A 9762-nucleotide genomic window follows, 5' to 3' on the forward strand; every position below is an offset into this window, starting at 1 on the left:
CAACTGTCTCCCCCACCTAAAGTTTTTCTTTGTAGCATATTGTTTCTATTTCATTTTAATAAGTTGAATGGAGAGAAATATTATCAATATCTTATTAAAACTTAGATTTGATAATTTCATTAAATGACTATGTTGAAATAAGGGGATTTCTGAAAAGAAAACCTATGATGTTTATACATTTACATTTATATCTGCTGAAATTATTAATGGTTTTGAAATAACTGGCATGTGTTAGAATATTTACATATAAATTTCTAAAAGAAATCTAGGGAGATTTCAGTTTTAGTCTGGGTTTATTAAATGCTCTTCCTCCTGTGGGAATATTATAGGTTGTAAAGATTGTCATAACTAGAATGGGGAAACAAAGCGGCTAATTCTGGGGGGGAAATGTGATACATTATCTTCCTTGAGGTATGGGAGCTGGGAGAAGGGCATATGAAAATGTGGGATCTTTAGGTACAAGAGAATTAAACTACTGTCTGCTTCTCTCTCTCCACTGCTCTTTAATTGTTCAGAAACTACAAGAAGGTTTAATATGTATTTGACTTTGTTCTTAAGCCCTTTTTTTCTATGCACAGATCTACTTATGAAGAAAATATACAGATTGGAAGAAAATGTTATGACAAAAAAACTATTTTATCCTCATGAGATAGATTTCCTGTTTCTCCAACAGATGTTATCAGGATAATTGCAAACAAAACTATATATAACAAAATCCAGGTGACTTAATATTTGTATTCAGTAATATAACTTCTAAAGTTGTATATCGGCTTCCCTGTAGACAGGGCAAACAAATCAAAGTGTGACTCAAAGTCTCTGGGATTTGACCTAGAAAACTTTAAAGCTTTGATTCTCTGAAAAACCAAGAGCTGGTTCTGAACTTAATTCCAAGAGCTCTCGGGCGTTTTGATAACCCTTTGTAACAGAGTGATTTTATAGTTTTGCTCTAACTTTGCCCGCGCTCAGGAAGTTCCCTCCCTTTTCTGCTCAGCAGGGCTTTTTCACTTCTTGCTCCTGGTTTTTTTCCATTGCATCCCGAGTGGCTTAGTAAAGTAAGAAAGCAGAGGTAAGGGAGGAGGAGAGTGTGGGGGATTATCATTGTCTCTGCAGCCCTGGCTCACCTGGTAAAACTTGCCCTTATGCTCCACCACACTAAGGCCGGGGTCGGGGCAGGAAGGTCTCAGGTCTCCCTGAAGCCCAAGGGAGGCATGATGGAGCAGGCTGCACAGTGTAAGGAGAGGAAAGTGTTCCGAGAATCTGCTTTTTCAGGTGATACAGCATTCTGTGGGGGTGGGGAGATGAGGCTGGCAGAAGCTAAGGACAAATGGTTGGCTACTTCCTCCAACTTTTTTTTTGCGTATGGTTCTAGTAATCAATACCTATCTCAAATTTGACTATAAACAGCCTGGAAATAATTACATATAAGGTTCCTGTGTCAGTATAAATTCTACTCTAGTTTGGAAACCTTGAATGATTAAATGGATCTGTGTGAAAAACAAGTAACCCAAGCCTGATTATTTTCAAAACCCCAAAGTGACTTAATAACTCTCCTACCAAATTTATACAATTATTCTCTCCTGCTCAAAGTTTCCTCAATTTTCCTTCAAAAATTAGACCACGTCTTCAGAAAATGGTTTGGTCCTGCTGTTTTTACCATGGCAAAATTTATTTTAGTTCTTCAACTTTCCACCATGCTCCTGTGCTTTCTGTCAGGTCTCTTCATCATGAATGAGTCTCCTGTATAAGCCTCCTGACTACAAGCTTTCATACATGTACTCTCCCTCTCCCATAAACCTGGCGGTCTGGAGGTCTGGACCTCTGCCACACCATTAAAAACTTCAGCTTAGAACTGGATTGGAAATGCCAAGGTTCTGGTGACATTACAGATTGCTGGTTGGTGCCTAATGCCGGCTTAGTTATATTCTTGGCAGGTCACTGGATGCTAACCAGATAGCCTATGAGCTCCAAGTTAACAGGTCGATGTGTTTTGAGTTGATCTCCAAAAACAAGAACATTCTGTCTCTTAAATTTCAAATTAAATAAAGCAAGTTAATAAGGCTCTTTTGTGTTTGTGACCCTGCCCCACCCACACCCCCACCCTCCCACAGATGTTTCCTGCATGGTTTGTCTCCACAGTCATTGTCCACAGGACTCCGAGAAGCTGTAGGAGGCCCCCCGGCTTTCTCTCCAACGTCGTTGCAGAAAGGGACCATACATCATGGGGCAGAGGCCTGTGCCCCTCTGCGCCACCTGAACAGAGCTCCGGGGAGAGTGATCTGGGGTATCCACGTTGGAGTGTTTGTGATATTTTGATTCACCATTTTTCATAATATCTGTTTGAGGTATTAAGACAAATAATTTAATACAGTGTCAGAAACTAATGGCAATTTAAAAGCAATAACTAGCTATTCATTCTAAGAAGGAATTTAAGTAGTTTTTTGAAACATTTTTTCATGATTGAAAAACATTACTTGACATAAATCATACTCACTGTGTACTAGTACTTTCAAACAGAGATTGAGAAGTAAAAAGCCACACAGAATTACTATTAGCATCATGTTATATTGGAAAAGCAATTATTTATTAACTAAATCATGAATATCTAGTCTTTAGGTGAGTCGGGTTTAAATGGTAAATTCAATGTAAATTTTTATGAAAAAGGTTAAATTTCTACAAAGTTTTTAAGTTTAATTTTTATCTTTAGATTTTTTTTAGTTTGTTTTTAGTCCAGCTTTTTCAAAGTAAGGAGAGTAGGGTGGATCCACACAGGTGTTTGGCCAACTAAAGTATTATGAAACTTACCCGCCCTGTCTCAGAGTTGCATTATGTGGTTGGCTCCAGTGACTACTGGCAAGCAGTCAGAGATTTTCAAGTATCCAAACTAGAGGAAGGTGATGAGGATTAATGCCAAATTGTCATCTCAAATTACCTTTGGAACAAAAGAAAAAAAAAAAAGATGAGGTTCCTAAAATTTTATGGTGTATTACTTTAATTATATACACCCCCCTCAGTATATTCCAAATTTTAGGGTTTTTTTTTCTGAATATAGAAGTAATATATACTCTTTATACAAACTTCAGACATTACAGAAGTATAAAATAAAGCAAACTATCAGTAGTTTTGGAGCATATTTTTCCAAATTAAAAAAATTCTCTATTCTTTCAGTATTCATTGTCTTTTTTGCTTTGTTAATCCTCACCTAAGGATATATTTCCATTGATTTTAGATACAGTACAAGGGAAGGAGGAGGAGGAGAAGGAGGAGAGAGAGAGAGAGAGAGAGAGAGAGAGAGAGAGAGAGAGAGAGAGAGAGAGAGAGAGAGAGAGACATAGATGTGAGAGAGACACGCGCCCCAACCAGGCTAGGAATCGAACCTGCAACTCAGGTAGGTACCCTTGATGCGGAATTGAACCCATGATCCTTCGGTGCGTGAGCTGACACTCTAACCACTAAGGAACACGAGCCAGGGCCCAAGACTTTTAAGGGTGGAGATTCCAGGGAAGGTCCCAGGGGAAGATTTCAATAGACTATTCAGCAATTTTACAATTGTGTCCTTTCAGGGTCTAGGCCTCCACTGAGCATCAGGGCAGGGGATCATTATTTAATGCAACTGGTCTGGAGGTGGCTGGCTGGCTTTGTTGTTTTGCTGAGCCTGGCGCTGAAATACAGCTGAGGCCTAGGCCTAGTAGTTATCTGCATGGAGGAAAGGTCAGAGGGTCCAAACCGCATGACTAGTGATATGCTGGGGGAGGAAAGGTCAGCCTGGGGGAGAGGTTCCACCCTACAATTGTCCTTCACTAGGCACTCAAGGCTTTCCACCCTGGTGACCTTCTGTACCTGGCCCATGGTCCATGCTCTGCTCATGTCTGTCTAACTGCCTACCATAAAAGCATACCAAGTATTATGAAAAAAAATAAAATTAAAAAAATTCTAAATATTTTAAAACAGTCTTCATGTTACTCATTGCTCTCACACTTCAGATTTTGTAATCACCAACTTCGTTGCTTGTTATTGGCTGTTTCTCCTCCTAAGTTTATGTCTGAATACTAGGGCCTAAGCCTGAGGCTTAGCATATAGAAAGTGTTCAATAAATATTTTAAATAAATTAAGAAATAAATAACTGTGTGAGAAATAAGGGAGGCTTCACAAGATGATATTGAACTAGATATTGAAGGAAAAGGATAAAATCTGTTGAGTGCTTATTATGTGACAGGCACTGTTCTAAATACTTGACACTTATTGTGTAGGGGGAAAAATTGTTTTTCTCTCAACTTTTGAAGTTCTTCTGGCTAAGCTAACAATCAAATTATCACTAGACAGATTAACAGGAGAAAATTCCCAAATTTATTATGAATGTACATACGAGGGTTCCATAAGAATATGGGGCCCAAGGATGCATTGGGCAGTTGAGATTCATATACCATCTTGAGCTAAAGAGAAGGGGGCTTGTGGTTTGGGACTTCAAAGGGAAGGAAGGCAATATTAAAGCAAAAGTTTGGTAAATAAATGTTTGCTGGGCCATCTTTAACAATGAAACACTGAGAGGACTTTGATTAAACGGGCCTTGACAAGTTCCTCCCTATCACACGCTAGTTCATGCTAAATTATAGTTATCTATGTTGATATCTCCCTTCCTGGAACAGGTCCTCTATCTAAATTTAGGCAGTTAGGCAGAAGGCCAAAAGTTTTTTAATCCTTAAAAATAACCAGCTTAAAATAATATTCCAAATAATATTCTGATGCAAGCAAATTTTGAGAACCATTATTCTAGACTGGTGGTTCTCACCCTTGACCGCAAATTAGTATCATCTGGGTTCCTTGGGCAAAAAGTCCTATTGCTAATGCTATAACCCAGACCAACTAAGTCCACCATTCTCAATACAGTCAAGAGTGATTTTTAAAACTCTCCAGGTGGTTCTGTTATGGCATAAAGTTGGAAAACCACTGATCTATATCCTTGCTTTTTAAAGTGTGCTCTCCAGGTGCTGTGCCCTTTCCCGCTTCCTACAGGGCAATGGCATGCCTGCCCTGCTTCCTGACATTGCGTTCCCCGCCAGAAAGGCCACTGTGGTGACTTTCCTTCCTGGATTAGGAATTAAGAGCATGGGTGTGTTACCGAACTCGAGGTATTTGCCGTTTGGGTGCTCTATTTAAAAATGAGACATGGTTGTCACAAGGTAGTTCATTTACTTGCAGCAAGTACAGGAGTCAGGGGATTCATAACCAAAGCTCTGTCTCCCTGAAGGGAGGCTTAGCTATTGCTCATATATACTAATTGGTCAATTACATATTGATTTCTTCTTTGTAGTTGGCCACATTTACTGGTTAGGCTCCTGTCAAACTCATCCTGTTTACCGCTGGTCTGCAAAATACTGTGCTACATTTTAACACTTAGCAAGAATAACACTTAGTAATCACATTTAGAACTGCATAGACCTTGAGACCCTTGTCCCATCTAAGAGGTGGGCAGAAGCCTTTGCAGGTGTCAGGTGTTCACATATCAAACATATCTACCCGCTTGCACCATATGCCTGTTATGTTAAATGTGAACATGGCTATGCCTTCTTGGTTTGATATTATTAGGCTTTCACCAAATTCACAGGAAGGTGAACCTGGAATTAAATAAGCAGCAGAAAACATACATTGAAAGACCAGAGGCAAAGAACAGTATTCCTTTAAACAGAATTATTTGGGGAGGATTTTCTCAGGGAGGAGGTTTATCTTTTACACCACTCTTACCACACAGCAAAAACTAGCAAGCTTCACTGCCCTCAGTTACTGGCTTCGATACCACAGGGTCCTATTGATAGTGGGGAAGGGCACGTAATAAGAACAAGCCATAGTTGTCCAATTATTATTCACCTCACTATAGATAAGGAGTTTTCTTACAGACCCTGGGAAACTGGAGGATGAAACAAGGCTGTAACAAGATAAGATGTCTCCATGGGTCTATTACTCAGAAAAGAAATACATTTTTGAGAACAGACCAAGGGCAGGACACCCTTTGATTTGGTTGCTGTACCCAGACCTTGACCCCCTCGGGGAGTTTTTCTCAGGAATGCTGACCATTCTCTGGTCCCAGGAACGGGCTGAGCTGTTTGTAACATCATAGAAGATTAGACATCTTGTTATTGGACTTTGAGCTCCTGAAGGCCAGACTGCAAACTCTAACCTCCCCTTTCCATGTTACACTTGCGGCTTGCAGCTACATGGAGCTATCTTCTCCCTCATGTGTATAGAACCAGCCAACTGGCAAGGGGGGTCAGAGCAGAATTTCCAGGGTGACCGATTGCTCACCCCATTCTGCTGGCATTATTGGAATAAATGCTCATATATGATTCAACCCTGTCTCTGTTTAATTTGGCCCCAGTAGTGACAGGCGGCCTTGAACCCATTGAGTCCAGTTTCACTATCAGTGACTAATAGAGACATTTCTATTCTCCAGTGTCATGGATACTGTGACCCTTTAGTTCCCTTAATAATTGGTTCTCTTGCTGTTGAAAAGCCAAAAACATTGGCAAACCCAGCCAATGTAACCTTCAAAGCCTATGAAGGCATGATGTCACCAGGAAATGATGGCTAACAAGCAATTAATTGATAAACTCCTACCTCCAGATGATGAACATTGCTGAGGCCTTTTTTTGGAAGAATGCTAGGATCGTTGTAATAGGGTATAAACCTTTTCCAGTGCTTTATATTGAAACTTCTATTTGCAGTGTTAAAATAAACTGTTTTGCAAATATATACCAATGATAGACTAAATAATGTCTTTTTGTGGGAAATTTGTGGTCTTTTAATCTTCTACACATTTATTGTATAATATTGTCCAGAATATATTAGCATTAAATAAATAAAACACCCAGCTTCTTTTTCCCAAATGTAATTTAGCAAAATAAGATAATGCTACCACATTTGAACATTTGAAAATGACTAGTCCGCTTACTGAAAACTTGTTCAGGTATAAATGAGCAGTTAAGATTATAAATGATTTATGCATGCTGTGACTTAGTTTATGGACTTATTCCAAAATCACTTAATCAACATGCAGCTTCTCTCTCTATATATATACAGGATATATATATAGATTCTCTTAGAGGATGGAGTTTTTGCATATAGAATAAGGTAAGGATACATCTATTTAACATATTCTAACAAAATGACTCATATATTGATTTCTTCGAGTACTATAATATTCAAATAACAATTGCTTATAGTTTGGTTCATCAGAGATTCCCTTAGAGCCAGGTACAGAGCCTAGTGAGAGAAATCAGGATATGGAAGCCCAAAATATGTATTTTCCAGGACCAGAGGAACCTGTAAACAAACCTTACTCCATTTGTTTCTTCCCATATGTTTACCTTCCCACAGTTTGCCACTCTTTGGGAACCTAAAACTGCTTTCCTTTGTCCTGCTATTTCTCTACAAATTTATTGTTCTTTGTTGAAGATGCTTTATGGATTGCAGTTGTAAGCTGCTGCTTTGAGTCACTCCTCCTTTTGGGTATCTTCTGCATGATGTGCACTACATGTGTTAAAAAAACTCGTATTCTTTTGTTAATGTCTTCTTGTTAAAGAGTCCCAGCTGGCAACCTATGATGGGTAGAAGTAAAGTTTTGCCTCCTCTATATTAGCACTCATTTAACTTGTATCCTCACTTCAGGATACAGGTAAAAAGTCAACTCTCTCCTTGGTTGGCAATTACACTGGGGCTTGCTATCCCAGGGATTCAGCCTCCTACATTTGACCCAGGGTAGCCCACCCTCTAACATATTGAACACTGGGATTCTTTCTTTTCTTTTTTCTTTTTTTTTACCCTCACCAAAGGATATGTTTTCATTGATTTGAGAGAGAGAGAGGGAGGGAGGGAGAGAGAGGAGGGGGGGAAACATCAATTAGCCACCTCCTGCAGGCATCTGGACTGGGATGGAACCTGCATCCTGGATATGTGCCCTGACCTGGAATCGAACCCATGACCTTTCAGTGTATGGGGACAATGCTCAAACCAACTGAGCCATACCAGCCGGCACCAACACTGGAATTCTAAAATCAGAAACTCAAAAGGTCAAAGGTCCTACATTTGACTCTGAAGTTTGAGGGTGGGCCACCCTGGTAGATTTTCGCCTTTCTAATAAACATGGAACTCTCAAATTAGAACCCCTAAAAGTCAAAGGTCTTTCACTCACACAGAAACACAAGAACCAGGCATGTTGAGATTTTCCTTTTTTTTTTTTTTTAATATATTTTTATTGACTTCAGAGAGGAAGGGAGAGTTAGAGAGAGATAGAAACACCAATGATGAGAGAGAATCATTGATCAGCTGCCTCCTGCACGCTCCATACTGGGGATGGAGCCCACAACCTGGGCATGTGCCCTTGACCGGAATTGAACCCGGGACCCTTCAGTCCACAGGCCAGTGCTCTATGCACTGAGCCAAACCAGCTAGGACGAGATTTTCAATTAAAAAAAAAAATCAGAACTTATTTTACATAGTAATGTGCTTTTTGTGCGAAGAAATACAACATCATTTACTAAAATAACACAAACCATCATCTACTATATTTTTTTCTATTAGGTAATCTTTTTATAAATTTTATTTATTAATTTGAGAGAGAGAAAAGAAGAGAGAGAAACATTAATTTGTTGTTTCACTTATTATTGCATTCATTGGTTGCTTCTGGTATGTGCCCTGACTGGAAATTGAATTTACAACCTTGGAATATTAGGATGATACTCTAACCAACTTAGCTACCTAGCCATGGCTAGATTATCTTTTTTTTTTCTTTTTTCCAGGAAGGTAAAACATTTGCCATGCTGTATGTGCTATTAAGAATTTCCTGCATAGGCATATCTTGTTTTATTGCACTTTGCTTTATTTCGGTTCACAGACTTGTTATGGTTTGATTTATTGCAACAACATTTTAGTGCAATAAACCCAACCCACAGTATCTGAGGTATATACCTTTTCTTGAAATCTCAATGACATTAGATCAGAATACTAAAATCATCCTATATAATAAAAGCATAATATACAAATCAACCGAATGGCGGAACGCCCGGTCATGGTCACGGTGACTCGCACTGACCACCAGGGAGCAGACGCTCAACGCAGGAGCTGCCCCCTGGTGGTCAGTGTGCTCCCACAGGGGGAGCGCCGCTCAGCCAGAAGCGGGGCTCACGGCTGGCGAGTGCAGTGGCACTGGTGGGAGCCTCTCCCACCTCCACTGCAGGTAGGTGGTAAGGAACGAGGGGTCCCAGACCGGGAGAGCCCTGGACTGTGAGAGGGATGTTTGCTGGCTTAGGTCCGATCCCTAGGGGTATCAAGCCTAAGCCAGCAGGCGGACATCCCCCGAGGGGTCCCGGACTGTGAGAGGGCGCAAGCCAGGCTGAGGGCCCCCCTGCCCTGAATCTTGTGTACCAGGCCTCTAGTATTTTAATATTAGAGCTCATTGTGCAGTAAACTTACTTGGGCAAGAAATATTTGATTCTGACTTGATTGTATTTGATCAAATATTTGATTTGAGTGTATGTTTAGTATTTGCACCTGTGTAACAGAAACCTTCGTTTGTGAATCACACCCATTATTAATATTGCAAATTGTGTGCAGATGACTGCACAACTATAGTTTCTTCCAAGGAAAATGAAAACAATTTTTTTCTTTCCTCCTTTTTTTTTTTGGCAATAAAACCTAATCTTACTATTGGAAAGGACTGGAAAATTGCATGTTCTGGCTAAGATTTATGTGGAAAAATAAGTTATTGGAATG

At 39.8% G+C, this 9762-nt stretch overlaps 1 pseudogene across 1 annotated transcript; it reads left to right on the plus strand.

Annotated features, from left to right (window-relative positions):
* The first annotated feature begins 1211 nt into the window (after window positions 1-1211).
* On the plus strand, window positions 1212-6632 carry LOC308246697 (acyl-protein thioesterase 1-like; annotated as a pseudogene). Its single transcript has 3 exons — window positions 1212-1327; window positions 5463-5809; window positions 6417-6632. The product of its transcript is annotated as an acyl-protein thioesterase 1-like (transcript).
* Window positions 6633-9762: the final 3130 nt, after the last annotated feature.

This window comes from Plecotus auritus, assembly GCF_963455305.1.
Source record: "Plecotus auritus genome assembly, chromosome: 4".
In the NCBI taxonomy this organism is placed as follows: Eukaryota; Metazoa; Chordata; class Mammalia; order Chiroptera; family Vespertilionidae; genus Plecotus; species Plecotus auritus.